Below are 22506 nucleotides of genomic sequence, written 5' to 3'. Positions count from 1 at the left end.
CCAATACGCACCCCGCACTTGCATATGCACAGCAGAAAACCGAAGACAGACTGGCTGGTGGGAGGCACGCACTCATGCACGGCGCAGCTGAACTGGGGCAACAGCTTGTGTGCCCACAGAGAGGGCGCTGCGTGCCACGCCCTAGACCATTTCAAACAAATGGCTGTCCAGTCTTTTCTTGAAAACCTCCAGTGATGAAACATCCACAACTTCCAGAGGTAAGCCATTCCACTGATTAATTGTCCTCACTATCAGGAAATTCCTCCTTAGTCCTCGGTTGGGTTTCTGTTTGATAAGATTCCCTCTGTTACTTCTTGTCTCGCTGTCAGGTGCTTTGGAGAATAGGTCGACCCCCTCTTATGTCAGGGTTCCAAGTAACACCCCCAACGAAAGAAAACTCCAAGGCTTGGATTTCCTCAAAGCTACTTTTTATTAGAGATGTCACATTGGCACATCTGGGAAAACCCGAATCTGAAAGCTTCCAGGTTTTCCCCACCCAATTGAAAGTTCAAGTCCCTACCCAGCACCCTCATGTCCATCACATGGGCCAATCATCCACCGTCCAAACTGAAGACACCTCACAGTCATCCGACTCCAGGGCACTGTGTCCTTGACTCTCTGAGAAAGGAATGTTATTTTGACTACATATCATCTACACTCTATGCAATCTCCCCTCCCATTTTCCCACAGAAGATGTGGCAGGCCTGAAGGCCCAAATGTAAAAGATAGCTTCCAGGTCTGACATCTTCTTTGTTACAGCCTCTCGAGGACTGGAAGACTACTATTATATCTTCCCTAGTCCTTCTCTTTGTTAGACTAGACATACCCAGTTCTCACAATCGTTCATCTTACGGTTTAGTTTCCCAGTCCCCTGATCATCTTTGTTGCTGTTCCCTGCATTCTTCCAGGATCTCAACATCTTCTTTGTATCACAGTGATCAGAAACGTTGACCCAAAGCTACCATAGGATCTTCTGTGGATGAGGGAAGACATAAGTCTTCTCAGTTACGTCCAATATCTTTACCACTATGCTACATGCATGCTCATATTTGCAAACCGGTAAGGAAGGTAAGTGAATCCTACCTGTTGCAATATTTTCAGGATCAGACTCAATAAAGATAATAGGAGTTAGAGCTTTAAATATATTTCTTTTTAATTATGATAGGCATTCTATATTCACCGAATATTCAAGGTAGAAGCAGCGAGAATGGTGAGGGTGGCTCCTTATATATACAAGGGGTGGAGCTAGGAATGGGAGTGGTAAGTTATGAATACATTAAAGTCCAAAGAATAAGTTAACCTCTGATGTTCCATATATACATTATTTACACATTGGAGAATAAGGCATTTACATCTGACAAATCCCCCTCTAAATGCCGGTTCGTTACACAACACCAATTACATTCTGATTCAGGACAATATAATACACATAATTTAGAAGTTAAATATTTGTGTTGTTTAGAAGGTAAGGGTTTTGTTAATATGTCAGCTAATTGTTCAGAAGTATCGCAATGTATTGCTTTAATGAATCCGTCTTGAGACAGTTGTCTCACATGCTTAAACTTTATATCAATATGCCTGGACCTTTGTCCAATTGCATCGGATCTGGATATTTCAATGGCCGCTTTATTGTCTTCATGCATAATAAATGGTAAAGTGGGCTTCTTCCAAACATCAGTGATCAGATCATTGAACCATACAAGGTTATTTGCAGCCTTGGACAAACAAACATATTCCGCTTCTGTAGTAGAAGTGGCTACTAGTTCTTGTTTACCAGTATACCAGTAAACTGGACAATCATTCAATAGAAAAACATAACCAGAAGTACTCTTTCTGCATGATGTATCACCAGCCCAATCTGCATCAGCATAACAAGTAATTTTTGGTTCTCTGTCATTATTGGGTTCCAACATTAAACAAAAATCTAATGTACCCTTCAGATATCTTAGAATTCTTTTGACAGCTTCCCAATGATACAAGGTTGGTTTACTAACATATCTTGACAGTAGATTGAGAGGTAATGCAATATCTGGCCTAGTCCAATTAGATATATAAAGGAGTGAACCTATAACTGATCTGTAAAATGTGTTGTCTTTAAACTCAGGGGAAGATTCATCAGTGTTTCTAAGAAAATCAGTTTGCATAGGGGTGTCACAGGTTTTGGCATTATTTAAGTTACATTTGTTTAGGAGTTCGATGATTTTATCTTTCTGTGTAAGTTTGAATCCCCTTTTAGTTTTGTTAATTTGCACACCAAGGTATTTATTCACTTTACCCAGAGATTTCAGTGAGAAGTGTTCATTTAACTTATTTACAAAGATTTCCCTGCTCTCTTTATGCTTTCCAATGTATAAAATATCGTCCACGTAAATTAATACAAATTCAATATGATCATTACTCTTTTTTACAAAGAAACAGTTATCAGCAGTGGTGGCGTTGAAATCCATGGTCTTAAGTACTTTTACCAAGCAATCGTACCATCTTTTGCCGGATTGCTTTAATCCGTACAGACTCTTATTTAATAACCAAATTTCGTTCTTATTAGTGTATTGACTGTGTGGTGCTCTTACATATATTTCCTTATCTAATTTTGCATGTAAGTATGCGGTCTGTATGTCATATTGGAATACGTCCAGATTGAGTGCAGATGCTACTACAAGGGCTGTTTTGACACTCTCTGTTCTCACTGTGGGTGAATATGTATCAGTATAGTCTTCTGGGTATTTTTGTGCATAGCCTTGTGCAACTAGTCTAGCCTTGTATAAGGTATTGCCTCCTTCTAAGTTCTTAATTTTATAAATCCACCTGGTACCTATAATTGTTTTATCCTTAGGTGCGATCGCAGGTGTGAATACATTTAATCCTTGTAAACTTTCCATCTCCTTTTCCATAGCTAGTTCCCATTTTTCTCTTTCTTCATGTGGAAGTTTCAATACTTCTTCATATGTGTTAGGTGTTATTTGTTCTCCATTCATATGCATTATGTAATCTTTGTATTTATTTGGTATTTGGTTTCTATTGTTTCTAATAGTTCTTTCAGGCTTGCTATGGTTATCATGCAAATATCTAGCTTCCTTTTTTGTTAATGTGTCTGTCTTTATTCTATGCTGACTATTAGTCCAAGTTTTGGTTTTGTTCTTACTTTTGTTAATATTTTGATTTTCTGTTGTTCCTTCCTCGCAAGATATCGTATCTTTACATTTATTAGGAAATATTTCATTAAGGTGCAATTTTGACCAATTGGCCTGTTCATGGAACACAGCTGTTCTGGATACTATAAATTTGTTATTACTATCAATAAATCTGTACCCTTTGGTTCCAGTTTCGTATCCCATGAATCTTAATCTCCTGGATACGTTTTCTCCCTTTCTCCTCAATTGTTTAGGTATGTGTACGTCTGCAGTGACTCCAAATATGTGCATGTGTGATAATTTGGGTTTTCTATTGTACATCATCTCATATGGTGTCTTATTCACAATACTGGACCAGGTTCTATTTTGAGTGTAATTTGAATAATGTAATGCCTCTGACCAAAATTGTTTGCCTAAACCAGCATCCTCTAATGTGCACCTAATCATGGTTTGTAGTGTGGAATTTTTCCTCTCTGTAACTCCATTTTGAAATGCAGAAAAAGGATTGGACGTGAAATGTAACATTCCTCTATCCTTTAACCATTGGGAGAATTCTTTAGACATGAACTCACATCCCCTATCTGTCATAATTTGCTTTATTCTGATATTATGTTGTGTTTCTATACGTTTGTAGAATTCCTTAAATTTCTGAAATGTTTCATCCTTGTGCTTTAATGTGTAAACAAAACCATATCGGCTGTAGTCATCCACTATTGTTAGGAAGTAACGTTTTCTATAGGTAATTGAGGGACTTAATGGACCAACTAAGTCCATATGTACCAAATCAAAAATATTGTTAGTTGATCTGTTAGATTTTTTTGGTCTGGGACTGGTTTTTAGTTTGGTGGATTTACATACTGAGCATTCCAAATAATTTTCACAATTTTTTATTTTGACACCTTCTGCGTGTTCAGTCATTTTTTGTACTACAGGAAAGCTTGCATGTCCTAACTTCCTGTGTAAGATGTGAGCACACTCATCATGAATTGGTTTACCTATTTTTGGTTTCTTTTCCTTGTATGTATTTTTGTGATCATGAGTTATTCTACACTCATCATTGTCACTGTTACTGACATTTTCATCATCTGCTTCAATACAATCTTCCATATTTGAATCAATGTTATGTAAACATCTTTCTTTAGTTATCAGATAGGGTAGACCTCCTTTTATCATTACAGTACCTACATTTGTTTTGTTCTTTTTTATAGTTGCTTTCCCCTTTGAGAAAACTATATTGATATCAGATTCTCTGCTTAATTTTATGGCACTTAGTATGTTGTGAGGTATTTCTGGGATTAATAATACCCCCTCTATTTTCCCTAAACCAGGCAAGGTCACATTTCCTTTGCCTAGTACTTGAACCTTTTCTTGATTAGCTACCTTTATCACAAACTTATCTTCTATAAATGAAGATAATATACTTTTGTTGTTGGTGGTGTGATTTGTTGCACCAGAATCAATAAGCCAATTGTTATTCTCATCCTGCTGTGTTCTGGTGCTGTCTTGTTTATTTAGCCCATTCAGTGACCCAGATTTCCTCTCTTTTGAATTTTCTCTACCCCCTCTACCTTCTTTGTAATTTGGTGGACTTCTATATTCGTGTCTATCTGTGGAAGATTGTTTGTAATTATATTTGCTCCTATATTCTGGCCTATGTCTCTCTCTTGAGACTTTGGGGCAGTCTCTTCTACTATGTTCCCTGGATCCACAATTGTAGCATCTAAAGGCCTCATTATGTTTATCTTGAAAGACTACTTTCCTAAAAGGTTTGTGGTCTGTTTGGTTACTGGATCGATTTTTTCTTGAATTGTCTTCTGCTATCAATTTGTTAGATAGACTTTCTATGGATAAATATCCCAAATTAATGGTATCTAGGTGTGACATAAAGCTATCCCATGATGGATCAAGTGAATTGATAATAACACTTTTCATTGTTTGATCTGAAATCACTTCCCCCCTCAATTGTAGCTCAGCTCTTATTTTGTTTAGATTTATCAAATGCTCACTTATAGAAACCCCTGGTTTTACTCTAGAGGAAAAGAAATCCTTAGACATTCTTGTGGTTGTAGCTACGCTATCGCTGTGAAATAGATTAAACATGCATTGAATTATTTCTGATACAGTTAGGTTTGGTTTGATGCTATGATACATTGCAGGAGACACGCTAGATATTATTATGAAAAATGCTCTATGATGTAAACAATCTATTTTTAAAGTCCAAGGTCTTCTTGGAGGGCTAGTTATAAAGAATAGTAAATTTTCTTTCATGAAAATAACCTGAAGCTGTTGATACCACTCTTGTAAATTAATGCCATCAATTCTAAGTTTTGGGAAGTCACTGGGTAAGTTACCTACGTTATTCTGTCCATTACTTACAACCTGGGGCAGTCCGTGATCTCTCAAGTGCAGGAAATTACAGAACGGCATTGGGATGCTTGCAATGAGTCTGCGCGGTTCTCTGGCCAGTTCAAGTCCTTCTGGGTCGTCTACGTAGTTTCGCACATGCGCGTTGCTCATTTCTTCTTTGGTGGCGTCGTGGAAGGTTCTCTCCCTTTCAGCTCTCTCGATCCGCTCCTCCTCAGATGAGTCGGTCTCTGGCTCGGTTTTTGGGGTTCTGGTGGTGGCGACGGTTCTTTTCTTCTTTTTGTGTGCGTTGGTATTCGATCTTGTCTGTGGTGTAGGGCGAAATCGGCATGGCTCTCTGGGCTCGGGCGTTGTCGCTTTCGAAATCAGGATGGGAGCGTGCAGGTCTTGAGTCGCCGGTTTGATTTCTTGCTTCTTCGTAGATGTCTTGGTAATTTTCAGTCTTGGCCCAAAAGCAGCAAAAAGCGTTTTCATTGCTGATTTTACTTGAGATTTTGTTAAATCGTCTTCACTTTCTGATTTTGGATCATCTGAAGAGTTTGAGACTTCTTTCTCACTTTCTTCGTCTGATAGTGTTTTTCGCGCCAGAAATTTTGAACTGAGCGTTTTGATTGGCTCTGCTCCATTCTCTTTTGAAGTTCGTTGAAACCAAGATGGCTGCCATTCAAAATTTCGCGCGGGATCACATCTTTTCTTTTTAACAACTATTTTCTCATTAGTCATCTCACTTACGGTTTTTTGATCTTTGGGTTTTTCTTTAATGACGTTTTTCTCTCTCGCTGCTCCGCTGTTCTTCAGCATCTCCTGGAGGTCCGCGATGAGACTTTCATCATTCTTTTGACTTTTTAGTATCTTTAATATCTCTGACCTGAGTTCGTTATTTTCTATTTCGATTTCTTTCTGGTCATTATTTTCACTCATTAGTTCTTCTTCTTCAGTGGTGTATTCTTCGGATTCTCTCGAAATCGCATTGGTGGATTCGTTGATCATCTCTTGATCAGTTTCTATTTCTTTGCTGTAGGCCCTGGTGTTGGGCCTATCTTTCTTGGACATTTTTAATTACTTATTGAGTCAATTAACCATCCTCTGCTACCAGCTTGTTGCAATATTTTCAGGATCAGACTCAATAAAGATAATAGGAGTTAGAGCTTTAAATATATTTCTTTTTAATTATGATAGGCATTCTATATTCACCGAATATTCAAGGTAGAAGCAGCGAGAATGGTGAGGGTGGCTCCTTATATATACAAGGGGTGGAGCTAGGAATGGGAGTGGTAAGTTATGAATACATTAAAGTCCAAAGAATAAGTTAACCTCTGATGTTCCATATATACATTATTTACACATTGGAGAATAAGGCATTTACATCTGACACTACCTCTGTGTAAACCCTGCAAAAAAAAAAAAATGGACAACCACCCAACAAATATATTGTACAACCAGGTTACCGATGACATTATTTCAAAGCAATTAATTTGTTCAGATGATAAATTCAATTCCCATTTGCAATGACAGGAGTTCATGGCAGATTAGAGATGGTTTACTGGAGCCGACAGTTTTGACCTCAGCACGCTAATGACATTATCAGCTGTCTTGTATGTTGGCACCGAGCAAGGCTGATGCATTCGGTCTCTCGCTAATTTAAGCAATTTTTCAAGAGCCACAGAGTCTCCAGTGAAAACACACCAGTGTGTTCCTTAAACTGGAACAGGAAACACTCTGTGCTTATTATTTAACGTGTTTCGGAGCTGCCGATCAATGGCTCCTTTCCACTTCAGAGCCTGCCTGCTTTATTGTCGCGGTTTTGAGTTCACATTTAATTAGCACAAAGCTAATTAGCACAGGACAACAAAAGATGTCCATCAAAGGTCAGATCCATGACGTCAGGGATGAAACAGGAACACAATTGATGGGATCAGTGGTGGGTTTCAAAAAGTTTTTACTGGAGGTTCTGAGGGTGTGGCTTGGTGGGCGTGGCATGGCTTGGTGGGCGTGCCTTGATGGGCATGGCAGGGGAAGGTTACTTCAAAATCCCCATTTCCTCCCGATCAACTGGGACTTGGGAGGCAGAGAATAGATAGGGGCAGGGCCAATCAGAATTTTTACTACTGGTTCTCCGAACTATTCAAAATTTCCACTACCGGTTCTCCAGAACTGGTCAGAACCTGCTGAAACCCACCTCTGGATGGGATACTGAAAAAGACAGGTTAGTCCTGAAAGGTTGCTGGATTAGATCTTTCTGATTTTATTTTATTTAATGAATTTTCAAACTGCCCATCTGTCTCAGACAAGGACCTTGGGCGGTGTGCACATAAAATACAGGTAGTCTTCGAGATACGACCACAATTGAGCCCCAAACTTATGTTCTAAGTGAGACGTGTGTTAAGTGAGTTTTGCTCCATTTTACAACCTTTTTGACACAGTCGTTAAGTGAATCGTTGCAGTTGTTAAGTTAGTAACCCGGTTGTTAAGTGAATCTGGCCTTCCCCATTGACTTTGCTTGTCGGAAGGTCTCAAAAGGGCATCGCATGTCCTTGGAACACTGCAACCGTCATAAATAGGAGTCAGTTGCCAAGGGGATGCTGCAACGGTCGGAAGTGAGAAAAATGGTCATAAGTCACTTTTTCAGGGCCGTTATAACCTTGAACAGTCATTAAATGAACTGTTGTAGGTCAAGAGCTGTCTGTATTAGAACAGAAAAATAGTATATAGAATTTAAAAAGAGGCCAGGATGATTAGAAACCAATGTTAAAAGTTAATTAAAAGGCAGGGGAAAGCTTTCAGAGGGTTAACCAGCCCCACAGCTGTGTTCTCCCCTGTGAGCCCCAAGAAGGCAGCAGAGCCACATTTTCACATCTTTAGAGAAGCTCAGGAGGGGGGGGCATCTCACCTCTGGAGGGATAAAGTTCCATAAGGTGGGGGCAACAGCAGAGATCTATCTATCTATCTATCTATCTATCTATCTATCTATCTATCTATCTATCTATCTATCTACCTACCTACCTACCTACCTACCTACCTACCTACCTACCTACCTACTGTATCTATCTATCATTTATCTATCTATCATCTATGTATCTACCTATCTATCTCTATCTGTTATCTATCTATCTATCTATCTATCTATCTATCTATCTATCTATCTATCTATCTATCTATCTCTATTTCTATCTATCTATCTACCTACCTATCTATCTCTATCATCTATCTATCTCTATCTACCTCTATCTATATCATCTATCTATCTCTATCTATTTCTATCTGTCTATCTCATCTCTATCTATCTATCCAGCTCTCCCCCCTCCGTCCACCCATCCACCCATCCATCCATCTATCTATATCTATCTATCTATCTATCTATCTATCTATCTATCTATCTATCTATCTATCTCTATCCAGCTCTCCCCCCCTCCGTCCACTCACCCACCCACCCACCCATCCATCTATCTCTATATCTATCTATCTATCTATCCAGCCCTCCCTCCATCCCTCTGTCCTCCTATTAAGAAACAGGGCTGATTTGAGCCAATATGTTAAACTGCAAACAAACTGACAATGGCTGGCATTCACCATATTTATGAGAATATCTCCATTAAGTTTCCAACTGACTTGATGAAACGAAGGAGCCGATATCCATCTAATACTGTGGCGACTCTGTGTGATATTTAAAAATAGTAATTAACTTAATTGGAGGGCTGCAACTGAAAAAAAACATCATTGCAAATACACACCTAAAGAGAGAGATAAAATGATTAATTAAGATCTAAGAAACACAAGGACATGTCAAAGAAAATAAAAATGGAGATCACACCCTCCTCCATACCTGCTGTCATCTCTTGCTGTCTCTGATGCAAATGATCTTTATATTAAATCATGTTGTCAAATAAAATTTGGGAAAATTAGGAAAAAGAGGGAGCCTGTAGGGGAAATCAAAACATTACTTTTTGTTTTATTTGGTGGCACTTTGGATGTGCAACACGAGCTATTTAGAACTTTCCTTTTCAATGAATATTCTGTTAGTAAATAATTTTCTGCTTCTTCGTCAGTTACCCATTTGTTCCAGACATTTAATTCCATCGCTTGTAGAAAACAAACTATTTATCTCCATTGAAGTCACAGGAGCAACATTTTTATGAAAAAAAAAATAATAATTTCCATTATCAATGGAGATTCTCAATCATCCAGGTCATGGTTGTCCCAGAAGTGCTTTTTCAAGAGGTCACTAGACTTTCTGGTTTTTCTTTGAAGACATTTCACTTCTCATCTAAGAAGCTTCTTCAGCTCTCAATTTCATAATTGAAGAGCAGAGCTGAAGAGGCTTCTTGGATGAGAAGCGAAACGTCTTCAAAGAAAAACCAAAAAGTCCAGTTGCCTCTTGAAAAAGCACCTTTGGGATTAATTTCCATTGATCAGATTAGGATAACATTTAACAGATTAGATTATTTTTTATTCAATTGTTTAGATTAGGCTAAAGTGATGCACAAATGTTTTTGTTTTTTTAAATTTAGGCTACTTTAAGATTTGTAACATTTATTTTTTTGCAGGGGAGGAGAAACAAAATAAAAAAGATTTACCAAACACTTATTAAACATTTTAGACAGTAAATCATGACCTTTCTATTTAAGCAAACATTTTCAATCTCTTCAAAGACCAAGTTGCTATTTAAATATATGCCTACTACACTAGCTAATCTCTGATGGAAGAATGTTGGTTTTTTTTAAAAAATAAATATGAAGCTAAATGTTATCCTTTTCTTATATATTATTTTTGGCGTCATTCTGTTCTTCTTTAGGAGTACTGGACCACTCATACCTAAATAAAGAAAAAAATAAAATTATTTTCAAAATTCGCACTTCCTACTTCTTTTCCTTCTCTTCCACATCTGAAAGTTCAAGAATAATTAATGTACAGAAAAGACTTTTTGAAAAGTGTAAATCATCTACTTTTGTGTACGAATAATCCTTGACTAACAACAGCATTGAAAAATGTGACTTATGACCAATTTTCACACTTATGACTTTTGCAGCATCCCCTTGGTCATGTTGTGATGACCTGGGGTGTGGCACAAAGGTAACACAGCCAGAGAATAAGTATGAGTCCCTTTATTAACTCCAACTTTGCCCCCAACATCGCTTTTACTCTCCAGACTCTCCGGTCTGGAGAAAAACTCTCCCACAAACCTGTAACAGCCTTTGGCTGAAAATACTCCAGTCCAAGCGTTATAAACTGAAAACCTCCAACTATAAATCCAACAAGGCAAGATAAGATAATTAATATGGCAGGGCAAGCAAGATAAGGAGTTCCAGAAGTGAAGTAGCACGGCAGTAAATCAAACCAGTTGGGAGGATGCCAGGAACTCAGATAAAGCAGTTAACACGAGATGAACTCAGTGTTTGTTCCCGACAACCTCCCATTTGCCTCTCCTTTAAACTCCATCCCCAGGTGTGCCTTGTGAAGGGAATCGGGGCCCTTTCCTCCCTCATAAGCCACGCAACCCAAGTTGCTCTCTTCTCTGTTCTTCCCTGCATGCCCTAGGATGAGGAGGGGATGGGCCTTGGTCTTCATTTTAACCCCCTCTCCCTTGTTCTACCTCTCCCCTGCTCTGCCCAGCCTGACTTTGCCCTTCCCCAGTTTCCTCCACAGCCAACGGAGCCACTCTCCCGCTCTCTGTCAGCTGTTCGACTTCCCCCTCAGATTCAGACTCTGATGGGGGCATGACACATGTGATCAAAATTCAGATGCTTGGCAACTGACTCATATTTATGACAGTTGCAGTGTCCCAAGGTCATGTGATCCCTTTTTGAGACCTTCCGACAAGGAAAACCAATGGGGAAGGCTGATTCACTTAACAACCTTGTTACTAACTTATCAACTGTAGTGATTCACTTAACATCTTAACAACTGGTTCATATTTATGACAGTTGCAGTGTTCCGGGGTCATGTGATCACTTTTTGTGACTATCTGACAAGCAAAGTCAATAGGGAAGCCACATCCGCTTAAACACTGTCTTAACCAATTAAACAACTGCCATGATTCACTTAACAACTGTGGCAAGAAAGGTTGTAAAATGGGGCAAAACTCATTAACAACTGTCTCACTTAGCAACAGAAAGTTTGGGCTCAATTGTGGTCGTAAGTCGAGGACTATCTATATTCTGCAACATCACAAATATTATGATCTTCTCCACCAGCCCCTTCCATACTGGTGTTCTGACCTAGGCTTCCTTAGAAATTAAACAGCACAAACTTAGTCCCGGCAAACCTCTTTAATTCATACGGCTGTAAATTACTTTCATTTACAGTCCGCAAGGCTTGGTAAACAGTCTTTCAGAGGAAGGTTATCAACACCCACCTATCTCACATGGAACGCTGCCAAAGAGCTAATTTCCAGACGCAGGGCAAGGCCAAACTTGGCACAGTCACAAACAGAATGTTCAAATCTTGAATCGACCAGATGAACTAATTGCTTCCTGCAAAAGCTCACGTCCCGTTTGCTTCTCTTTTATGTCTTATGGGAGGGGCCCATCATCTCCAAGCCTTACTCCCAAGTCGACCCTGTTTTCTTAATTGTTCCTGTCTTCTGGCAGCTCTGCGCATGAGCACACTGGGAACAGGCTCCTGCTGTTCTTCTGCCTCACTGATGTCAGACTCCGGAGACTCCGGAGGCAGCAAAGAACTACCAGATGGCCTTGGCCCCCTCTCTACTTTCGACTCAGAGCCTTCATCCGAGCCTTCCCCAGACTCCAGGACCGGCCCACGTTCTTCTCCAACCTCCTCACTGTCCGAATCTTCTGCCAGCTCTGCTGGCCACTGGCGGGCCACAACATTTTTTAAAAAAGCTTAAATATTTTTATGGATAACAATTACTCTGCCTAATTTGGTTGAATAAGATTTCAAACAATTATCTCCTAATTATTAGAGCTTTTCTTCCCCATTTGAATAATTTTCTACTTAGGTAGAGCTATTCCTGTTTCTCTTTTTTCGAGAAACGCAATAATGACAGTCGATGCCAGGTATTTATAAATTTCTTTCTTTCTCCTGGCAAATCCAATGTTCTGCTAAACGACAGTGGGAAAACCATGGACTGCTGAGAATTTAATAACATGCTTTGATTCTAGCTTGAACAAACTTTTATTCTGTTTATTTTGTATATACTTTTATTATTTTTTGTAATAAGTTTTTATTTTATTTTATAACATGTAAAAATTCCAACTTCAGCTGAACAGTGTGTTGTCTGGGTACAAGTCATTTTAGGAAGTAATAATCAAAGTGTACTTATGGCAGTTGCACTGTCCCAGGGTCATGCGATCACCATTTTAAACAGTGGTGAAATGTAAAATTTGTTACTACCTGTTCTGTGGGCGTGGCTTGGTGTGTGTGTGGGGGGGTAATATGACTGAGTGGGCGTGGCCAACATTTTTTTTTTTTTACTTTAAAACCATTTTTTCTACAACCTCTTTGGCTGAAAAAAAATGCTTTTAAAGCCTCTGACGATCCCAGCTGACTTGCCTGATCAGCAGAAGCTTTTTTTTCCTTTTAAAAGCATTTTTTCTATAACCTCTTTGGCTGAAGAGGTTGTAGAAAAAATGCTTTTAAAAGCCTCTGACAATCCCAGCTGACTTGCCTGATCGGCAGAGGCTTTTTTTCCTTTTAAAAGCATTTTTTCTATAACCTCTTCGGCCGAAGAGGTTGTAGAAAAAATGCTTTTAAAAACCTCTGATGATCCCAGCTGAGCCGTGCGATCATCAGAGGCTTTTTTTTTTTTTACTTTTAAAAGCATTTTTTTCAACCAAAGAGGTTGTAGAAAAAATGCTTTTAAAAATAAAAAAAAAAGCCTCTGATGATTGCGCGGCTCAGCTGGGCAATTGGGGGGGGGGACAGGGATTTTTGCTACCGGTTCTCTGAACCACCCACCTCCATTGCTACTGGACCGGGCGATCCGGTCCAAACCGAGAGCATTTCACCCCTGATTTTAACCTTCCCAGCCGGCTTCCGACAAGCAAAGTCAATAGAGGGAGCCAGATTGGCTTATTATTAATGTGCTTATGCACATTATTCAATTGCAGTGATTCACTCCATAATTGTGATGAGAAAGTTCGTAAAAGGAGGCGCAACTCACTTAACAATGGTCTTGCTTAGCAATAGGAAATTTTAGGTTCAGTTGCAGTTGTAAGTCAAGGACTACTTGCATTCAACCATTGGCACCTAAATGTAGATGCAAATTGTTCATTGCTAACACTTTGGAGTGATGCAATGATATAGCGGCAAGCAGAATTATACCAATCAACCTCCGCTGGACCCCAGCAAAAGAGTTGATCCATTTCAATACCAGCTATCCAAACAGCATGATCCATCTCTAGAAAGCATCCAAAGTTATAAGTACCCTGTCATTTGCAAAATACGTTGTTATTTGTCTCACACAGTAAAGCTTTCAGTTAAAGGCGTTTTTGAGCATGGTTAAGAAGTACATGACAATGCAGGTATTTGCAACTTTTCAAAAGTGATTCCGAATGCGAGGAAGGAACGGGTAAATGTCTATGGAGATTCTCAGTCATCCAGGTCCTGGTTGTCCCAAAGGTGCCTTTTTTTCAAAAGGCAATTGGATTTTTGTTTTTTTTCCTTGAAGACGTTTCGCTTCTCCTCCAAGAAGCTTCTTGTTGTGGCTCCATTACCTGAGCCTGTGTCATCAGCAGGAGAGGATTCTGAGAGTGAAGGAGAGGAGTTGGCAAGGCCTCCCTCTCCAGGACCCTCCTCTTTGGCAATGCCTTCGGTGTCCGCCAAAGGGCAAGAGATAGGGCCAGGGCCAAGCACGTCCACGCAGCCACAGATGGACAGTGATGAGGGTAATGAGTCTTGGCTGGATCCACGCCAGCGTCGCAGAGATAAACACGCGTAACAGAAGAAAAGGCATGCCCAAGATTAGGCTGAGTCACTGGACCACACCCCACAGGATATAAAAGGGAGCATGGTGGCCAGTCAAACTTGTGACGAACAAAGCTGAAAGCTTCCATGCCATTCTGCATTGCTGGACTTTTGCTATAGACTTTGCTGGATTATCTCTGGACTTGATTAACTCCGTAATTATTGAGCTGTTTCTTTTGATGTATCAGAAGTGGGGAGAAGTTATCTCTCCTCTTCGTAAATAATAAACTCTTGGCAGGCAGCCACTAGGTTGTTGCCAAGTTCCGTTATCATAAGGAAAAGGATTTTGCTGGCTGGTTTGGTCTTTAACTCTTGAACGTCTGTTGGTGTGTGTGCGTGTGGTTGGAGACAAAACACTTCTTCAGCTCTGACTGAATGGTGGGGAATGGAAGGATTTATATACTCCTTGCAGACAGCTGGTCATTTGCATCCTTTTAGAGAGTCATTGAGGCCACCTGGAGGTTTATTTGTGTTCTCAGGGTCACCTGAGTGGTGCAAATGGGTGTGGAGCCTTCTTGGAACTGATTGAAAGGAATGTGTTGTAGCCGGAGATAGAGGATGTCGTCTCTCCCCCCGCCTCTGTTGAGAGAGAGCTGTTCAATTTTGACATAGATAGCCTCTGACCCTCTTTCTTTTATGATCCCCTGAGGACACAGATAAACCTCCAAGTGGCCTCAACGACTCTCTAAAAAGAATGCAAATGACCAGCTGTCTGCAAGGACTATAAATCCTTCCATTCCCCTCCATCCAGTCAGAGCTGAAGAAGCTTCTTGGATGAGAAGCGAAACGTCTTCAAAGAAAAACCAGAAAGTCCGGTTGCCTCTTGAAAAAAGCACCTTTGGGACAACCACGATCTAGATGACTGAGAATCTCCATAGACACTGGAGTGCTGGTAATTGCTCAGCACATCCAACTTCATTAAGCCTTCGAGCCACCACATGTCCAATAGCAAAATCAATGGGGAAGCCAGATTCACTTAACAACCATATTACCAACTTAACAATTATAGTAATTCACTTAACCAATGTTGGAGACATCGGCATATAGCTGGAAGGGATCTTGGAGGTCTTCTAGTCCAGCTCCCTGCTCAAGCAGGAGATCCTATACCATTTCAGACAAGTGACTGTCCAGTCCCTTCTTAAAAACCTCCAGTGATAAAGCACCCACAACTTCTGGTGGCAAGCTGTTCCACTGGCTAATTGTCCTCACTGTTAGGATGTTTCTCCTTAATTCCAGGTTGCTTCTCTCCTGGATTAGTTTCCATCCATTGTTTCTAAACCTGTGGACTCCCAACTCCCAGATTTCCCCACCCTGCACTAAAGGTTTTACATGGGATGCTTAATAGAAATTCAGATTGGATTAAGTCGACACCGCCTTCTTCAAAATGGCACTATTGTGTCAGTGAGATTATCGTGACCTTTACAAAAGCGTCTAGTGGGGCATGTCATTTTTCATTCCTGCCTGTATCAATTTCCAATAACACTCACAGTGAGATAATGGAACTCAAGGGCTTCTCATGTCACCGTACTGTACTTGGATTGACACAAACTAGATGCGTTAAGCCAGCCCTACGGCCATGGAAATTGTTAACTTCTTCAGGATATACACATACATAGTTAAGTTTGCCATCTTAAAAGAAGTGGCCCAGAAGTAGGGGAGAGAGGGGGGGGAGAGAGAGGGAAGGAGGGAGAGGGGAGAGAGGGAGAGGGGGAGAGAGGGAGGGAGAGGGAGAGTGAGAGAGAAAGAGAGAGGGAGAAGGGGAAGAAAGGGAGAGAGAGGGAAAGAGGGGGGGAGGAAGGGAGGGAGGGACGGAGAGGGGGAGAGAGAGCGGGAGGGAAGGAGAGAGAGGGAGGGAGAGGTGGAGAGAGGGAGAGGGAGAAGGGGAAGAGAGGGAGAGGGAGGGAGAGAGAGAGGGAGAGAGAGGGGGAGAAGGGGAAGAGAGGGAGAGGGAGGGAGAGGGAGAGAGAGAGAGGGAGGAAGGGAGGGAGGGACGGCGAGGGGGAGAGAGAGCGGGAGGGAAGGAGAGAGAGGGAGGGAGAGGGGGAAAGAGGGAGAGGGAGAGAGGGAGAAGGGGAAGAGAGGGAGAGGGAGGGAGAGAGAGAGGGAGAAGGGGAAGAGAGGGAGAGGGAGGGAGAGAGAGGGAGGAAGGGAGGGAGGGACGGAGAGGGGGGGAGAGAGCGGGAGGGAAGGAGAGAGAGGGAGGGAGAGGGGGAGAGAGGGAGAGGGAGAGAGGGAGAAGGGGAAGAGAGGGAGAGGGAGGGAGAGAGAGAGAGGGAGAGGGAGAGGGAGGGAGAGTGAGAGAGGGAGGAAGGGAGGGAGGGACGGAGAGGGGGAGAGAGAGGGAGGGAAGGAGGGAGGGAGGGAGAGGGAGAGAGAGAGAGAGAGAGAGAGACCAAAGTACTTATAACTAAACCCTGGTTTTCAACAATTATCAACCTGATTGATCTCTCCCATTATGTAGTCTAAGTACAGATACATGACTGTCTAAAAGTCCCTATTAGTTTTACTGCCTACACCCATGATGGCGAACCTATGGCACGCGTGCCCGAAGTGGCATGGGGAGCTATGTTACCTGGCACGCGCGGCGTCGCCCGTTCCTCTTCCGGGTTTCTGACACGCATGCACACACAATGATCAGCTGGCCTTTGCCCGTGTGGCACCGCCGGAAACCAGAAGAGCTGGTCTTCCATTTTCCATGCCCCCTGGGTAGCTCCTCTTCCTGGCCGTGGCCCTGATGAGCATGTGCGCAAAGGGCTCTGGCCTACACTAACAGAAAAGCAGAGTTGGAAGGGACCTTGGAGGTCTTCTAGTCCAACCCCCTCTTCCAGTGTTTCTCAACCTTGGAAGGTTGAAGATGGGTGGACTTCAACTCCCAGAATCCCCCAGCCAGCAGCGCTGGCTGGGGGATTCTGGGAGTTGAAGTCCACCCATCTTCAAGCTACCAAGGTTGAGAAACACTGCCCTATTCTGACAGGAAACCTTCTATCATTTCAGTCAAATGGTTGTCTCATCTCTTCTTAAAAACCTCCAGTGAGGGAGCATCCACAACTTCTGAAGGCAGATTAATCATTCTCAGTCAGGAAATTTCTCCTTAGTTCTAGGTTGCATCTCTCTTTAATGATTTTCCATCCGTTACTTCTTGTCCTGCCCTCAGGTGCTTTGGAGAATAAGTTGACCCCCTCCTCTCTGTGACAGCCTGTCAAACACTGCTATCATCTCACCCCCTGCTCCTTCTTTTCATTAAATTAGACATACCCAATTAACCTAGTCCACTGGATTCTCCTGAGCATTTTTAAAATAAAGCTTGAAGAAAATGGCATAATTTTCTTACCCTCGCAGCGGCTTTTCACCCAACCTTTCCTAAAACTGGCACAATGGTTAGCATAAATTGCCGCAACCCATTTCTAAAATTGAAGGGAAATCACTGCTCTTTCCTTCTTTCACATGTAAATTTCCATCAGGTGGGCCACTTGAATGCAAATTTCCTCAACTTGTAAGTTTTAAAAAGGAAGACTTGCATGGAACCAATCTCTCTCTCTCTGTGCTCGGGAATCTTTCTGAAATATAGAACAGAACAAAATAATAGTCGGAAGGGATCTTATAAGTCATCTAGTTCAGGGGTGGGTTGCTGGGGGTTCGCAGGGGTTCGGGAGAACCTCTAGCTAAGATTCTGTGCAATTTGGAGAACCCCCAAATCCCACTCCTGGCTGGCCACTCCCACCCCACCCCACCCCCTTCCAGGAGTCACCACACAGCCCGTTTTGGATGCAGGTAAGTACAGGGCGCACACAGAGGCTCGGGAAGGACGAAAAATGGGCCTACCGGAAGTTTGGGAAGGCCGGAAATGGGCCATTTCCAGCCTCCAGAGGGCCTCTGGAGCCTGGGGAGGCCATTTTCGCCCTCCAAGAGGCTTGAGGAAAGCCTCCAGAACCCAGGGAGAGCAAAAATGCCCCTCCCCCACCGTGGTGCAGAAGGCCGACTAGGCCATGCCCACTATGGCCACACCCAGCCAGCAAGAGGTGGCATGCGGAGCCATATCAGTGGGCACGTGAGCTCAGCTCCGGCACGTATGTGCGTGCCAGCCAACTAATTTTCAGGCTTTCTGGGTCCACCAGAAGTAGGGAAACAGGCTGTTTCCTGCCTCTGGAGGGCCTGGAGGCGTGGGGAAGGCCCGTTTTTTTTCTCTTCTCAGGTTCTAGAGTCTCTCTAGGAGCCTGGGGAGGGCAAAAACGGCCTTCCCCACTCCATTGGAGGCCCTCCAGAGGCCAGAAACAGCCCGTTTGCCGATTTCCGGTCACACCAGAAGCTGGCAAACGGGCCATTTCTACCCTCCAGAGGGGTGGGGAAGGCCATTTTCGACCTCTCCAGGCTCCTAGAGAGGCTCTGGAGCCTGGGGAGAGGAAAAAACAGGCCTACTGGGCCCACCATGCCATCGCGTGCCAAAAGCAGGGGGAGCGCAGGGGGGGGCCACACGCATGCGCAGGGGCGGGGTGCATATAATTATGGGTGTGGGCACGTGCGCGTGACACCCCCCCTCCGTGCTCCCCCGCTTTTGGCACGCAATGGCAAAAAGGTTAGCCATCTCTGCCTTACACCATTTCTGACAGATGGCCGTCCAGTCTCTTCTTGAAAGCTTCCAGTGATGAAGTCCCCCCTACTTCTGAAGGCAAATTCTGTTCCATTGGTTGATTGTTCTCACTGTCAGAAAGTTCCTCCTCATTTCTAGGTTGAATCTCCCCTTGATCAGTTTCCATCCATTATTCCTTGTCTGGCCTTCAGGTGTTTTGGAAAATAGTTTGATCCCCCTCCTCTCTGTAGCAGCCCCTCAAGTATTGGGACACTGCTATCATGTCTCCCCTGGTCCTTCACTTCTTTAGATTAGTCATGCCCAGTTCCTGTAACTGTTCTTCATATGTTTTAGTCTCTAGTCCCTTAATCATCTTCTCTGCACTTTTTCTAGAGTCTCAACATCTTTTTTATAGTGTGGTGACCAAAACTAGATGCATTATTCTAGGTCTGGTCTTACTAGGGCTTTATAGAGTAGTATTAGTACCTCACTTGATCTGATGAACAAGTACTAGAAGATTTTGCTCTTAACGTTTATGGAAGCGTATAAGAATGATAGATGGACAGCACAAGAAAAGGACTGGATACATCGATTTCAACTCGCTGCTTATTCAGGAATCCATATCGAACCATTCTTGAGATAGCTGTCTGTCTTCTACAAGGTAGTCCTCAACTTATGGCCACAAATTTTTGTTGCATAGTGAGACATTTGTTAAGTGAGTTTTTGCCCTGTTGTAACTGAATGGTCACTAAACGAATTGTTGTGGCGAGAAAGGTCGTAAAATGGGGCAAAAATCACTTAAAAAATGTCTCGCTTAGCAACAGAAATTTTGTAAGTTGAGGATTGATGCTTAAGACTACTTCGGATATGGGCTGAGGATCTGGTGAAAAAAAACAAACAGCAAAATAAAAAAGCAACAAAAAAAACTGGGTAAATCTCTGTGCTACAGTTCAATGCAAGGAAGAAAAAAGTTCACTGTTTATTATCCATTTATGAGGTTGGTTCAGTGGTTGATTGCCCCCGGTTCTATAGAACCGGTAGTAAAACTGGCAGGAGGCTCCGCCCACCGACCCCGATGCCATCAAAATGCTTCTGCGCGAGCGAAGTGAGCACGCGCACGCGGGCCTGTTGCGAACCAGTAGTAAAGGTAAGTAGAACCCACCCCTGGGTTGGTTGGCAATATGTGAACCAGAGGTGGGTTTCAGCAGGTTCTGACCAGTTCTGGAGAACCAGTAGCAGAAATTTTGAGTAGTTTGGAGAACCGGTAGTAAAAGTTCTGACTGGCCCCGCCCCCATCTATTCTCTGCCTCCCGAGTCCCAGCTGATCGGGAGGAAATGGGGATTTTGCAGTAACCTTCCCCTGGAGTGGGGAGGGAATGGGGATTTTACAGTATCCTTCCCCTCCCATGCCCACCAAGCCACACCCACCAAGCCACACCCACAGAACCAGTAGTAAAAAACTTTGAAACCCACCACTGATGTGAACCCTGAACTGACCTGACCGAAGCCATTTTTTACCGCTTCAGTATTGGAGCTTGAGGGATAAGGAGGGGGGATTTGAGATAGAGGGGATTTTGTAGCCAAAACAATATACTTTCTCTTGGGAATCAAGGACATTCTCACACCTGGTTGGAGGAAGGTGGAGTGATGCTACCTAGTTGTCAGACCACACCATGATTGGACCATGTGACTGGTTGTTTTGAGGAAGAGAATTTTTTTTTTTTTTACTTTTAATTAGGTCAGCAGTGTGCAGCAGCTGCCAAAAAAGCCAACACAGTTCTAGGCTGCATAAACAGAGGATTAGAATCAAGATCACGTGAAGTGTTAATACCACTTTATCAGGCCTTGGTAAGGCCACACTTGGAATATTGGGTTCAGTTTTGGTCGCCACAATTTTTAAAAAATGTTGAGACTCTAGAAATAGTGCAGAGAAAAACAACAAAGATGATGAGGGGACTGGAGGCTAAAACATACAAAGAACAGTTGCAGGAATTGGTTGTCTGATTCAATGAAAAGAAGGACCAGGGGAGACATGATAGCAGTCTTCCAATATCTCAGGGGCTGCCACAAAGAAGAGGGAGTCAAGCAATTCTCCAAAGCACCTGAGGGCAGGACAAGAAGCAATGAGTGGAAACTAATCAAGGAGAGAAGCAACTTAGAACAAAGGAGAAATTTATTTATTTTTTTATTTTTATTAGTCATATTTCTATGCCACCCACTCTCCAAGGACTCTGGGTGGGTTACACCAAAGACAGTATACTAAATAGCATATTGCCCCCTAACAATCTGGGTCCTCATTTTACCCACCTCGGAAGAATGGAAGGCTGAGTCAACCTTGAGCCGGTGAGATTTGATCCGCTGATCTGCTGAACTAGCAGTCAGCTGAAGTAGCTGCAGTACTGCACCCTAACCACCTCGGCTCATTTCCTGACACTTAGAACAATTAATCAGTGGAACAACTTTCCTCCAGAAGTTGTGAATGCTCCAACACTGGAAGTTTTTAAGAAGAGGTTGGATAACCATTTGTCTGAAGTGGTGTAGGGTTTCCTGCCTAAGCAGGGAGTTGGACTAGAAGACCTCCAAGGTCCCTTCCAATTCTGATATTCTGTTCTGTTCTGTTCTGTTCTGTTCTGTTCTATTCTATTCGAAAACTGTGGGAGTCTTCAGTCAGTTTTCACCATATTTGTGTCAATGTGATACTTCCAATAAAGTCATCCTTTGAGGAATTCATCTGCCTCGGAGTTTTGCTTGCTATGGGATTATTACTTGGAACCCTGGCAGTGATACTGAGTTTCAATGGAACCAACCACAACTAACGCTAACACCTTGGCCCTAAGCAATTGACAGCTCTTTCCCTCCACAAGTTGTCTTTTCAAGCAGCCTGAGCTCGTCAGCGCCAATCATCTCTTTATGATTGATGGTTGCTATTCATAGAGTTTCAAATCAATTTTTAATAGGGAGAATTTAGTCATCAGCACCTTGCCTGGTGTCATGATGGTGTTGTGAGAGATGTGCAATCTAAAGTCTGTATATACTTATTTAAATGAATACCGGCAAATAAGCAGTAGTTTCTGTGTGCGCACGCACACACACAAACTAGAAGGGAAAAGGGGGAAGGGAACAAGGAAAGGAAACAAAGAAGGGAAGGGAAGAGATGGAAGGAAAGGAAAAGGAGGGAACGGAAGGGGGAGGGAAGGGGAAGGGGCAGGGGACGGGGAAAGGAGAGAAGAGGGCAGGGAAGGGAAGGGAAAAGACAGATAGGAAAGGAAAGAGGAAAGGAAACAAGGAAGGGAAAAAGGAAAGGAAAGGAAAGGAAAGGAAAGGAAAGGAAAGGGGAACGGAAACAAGGAAGGGAAAAAGGAATGAAAGGAAAGGAAAGGAAGAGGAAGAGGAAGATGGAGGAGAGGGAGGGGAAGAAAGGAAAGGAAGAGGAAGAGAGAGGGAAGGGAGGGGAAAAAAGAAAGGAAAGGAAAGGAAAGGAAAGGGGAAGGGAAGGGAAACAAGGAAGGGAAAAGGAATGAA

At 42.6% G+C, this 22506-nt stretch overlaps 1 long non-coding RNA gene across 1 annotated transcript in view; it reads right to left on the bottom strand.

The window, feature by feature from the left end:
- Positions 1–417: 417 nt before the first annotated feature.
- The window catches only part of LOC148114490 (uncharacterized), a 53157-nt gene continuing 31068 nt past the window's right edge, over positions 418–22506 (bottom strand). The window contains exons 2-4 of the long non-coding RNA XR_015732951.1: positions 17749–17974; positions 827–973; positions 418–618 (exon numbers count right to left, since the gene is read on the bottom strand). This is a non-coding gene — a long non-coding RNA (uncharacterized LOC148114490). The remainder of the gene's footprint in view (positions 619–826; positions 974–17748; positions 17975–22506) is intronic.

This window comes from Pantherophis guttatus, chromosome 3 (genome assembly GCF_059756535.1).
Source record: "Pantherophis guttatus breed Tessera chromosome 3, ASM5975653v1, whole genome shotgun sequence".
Lineage (NCBI taxonomy): Eukaryota > Metazoa > Chordata > Lepidosauria > Squamata > Colubridae > Pantherophis > Pantherophis guttatus.
This window is presented reverse-complemented; position numbering and strand designations above follow the sequence as displayed.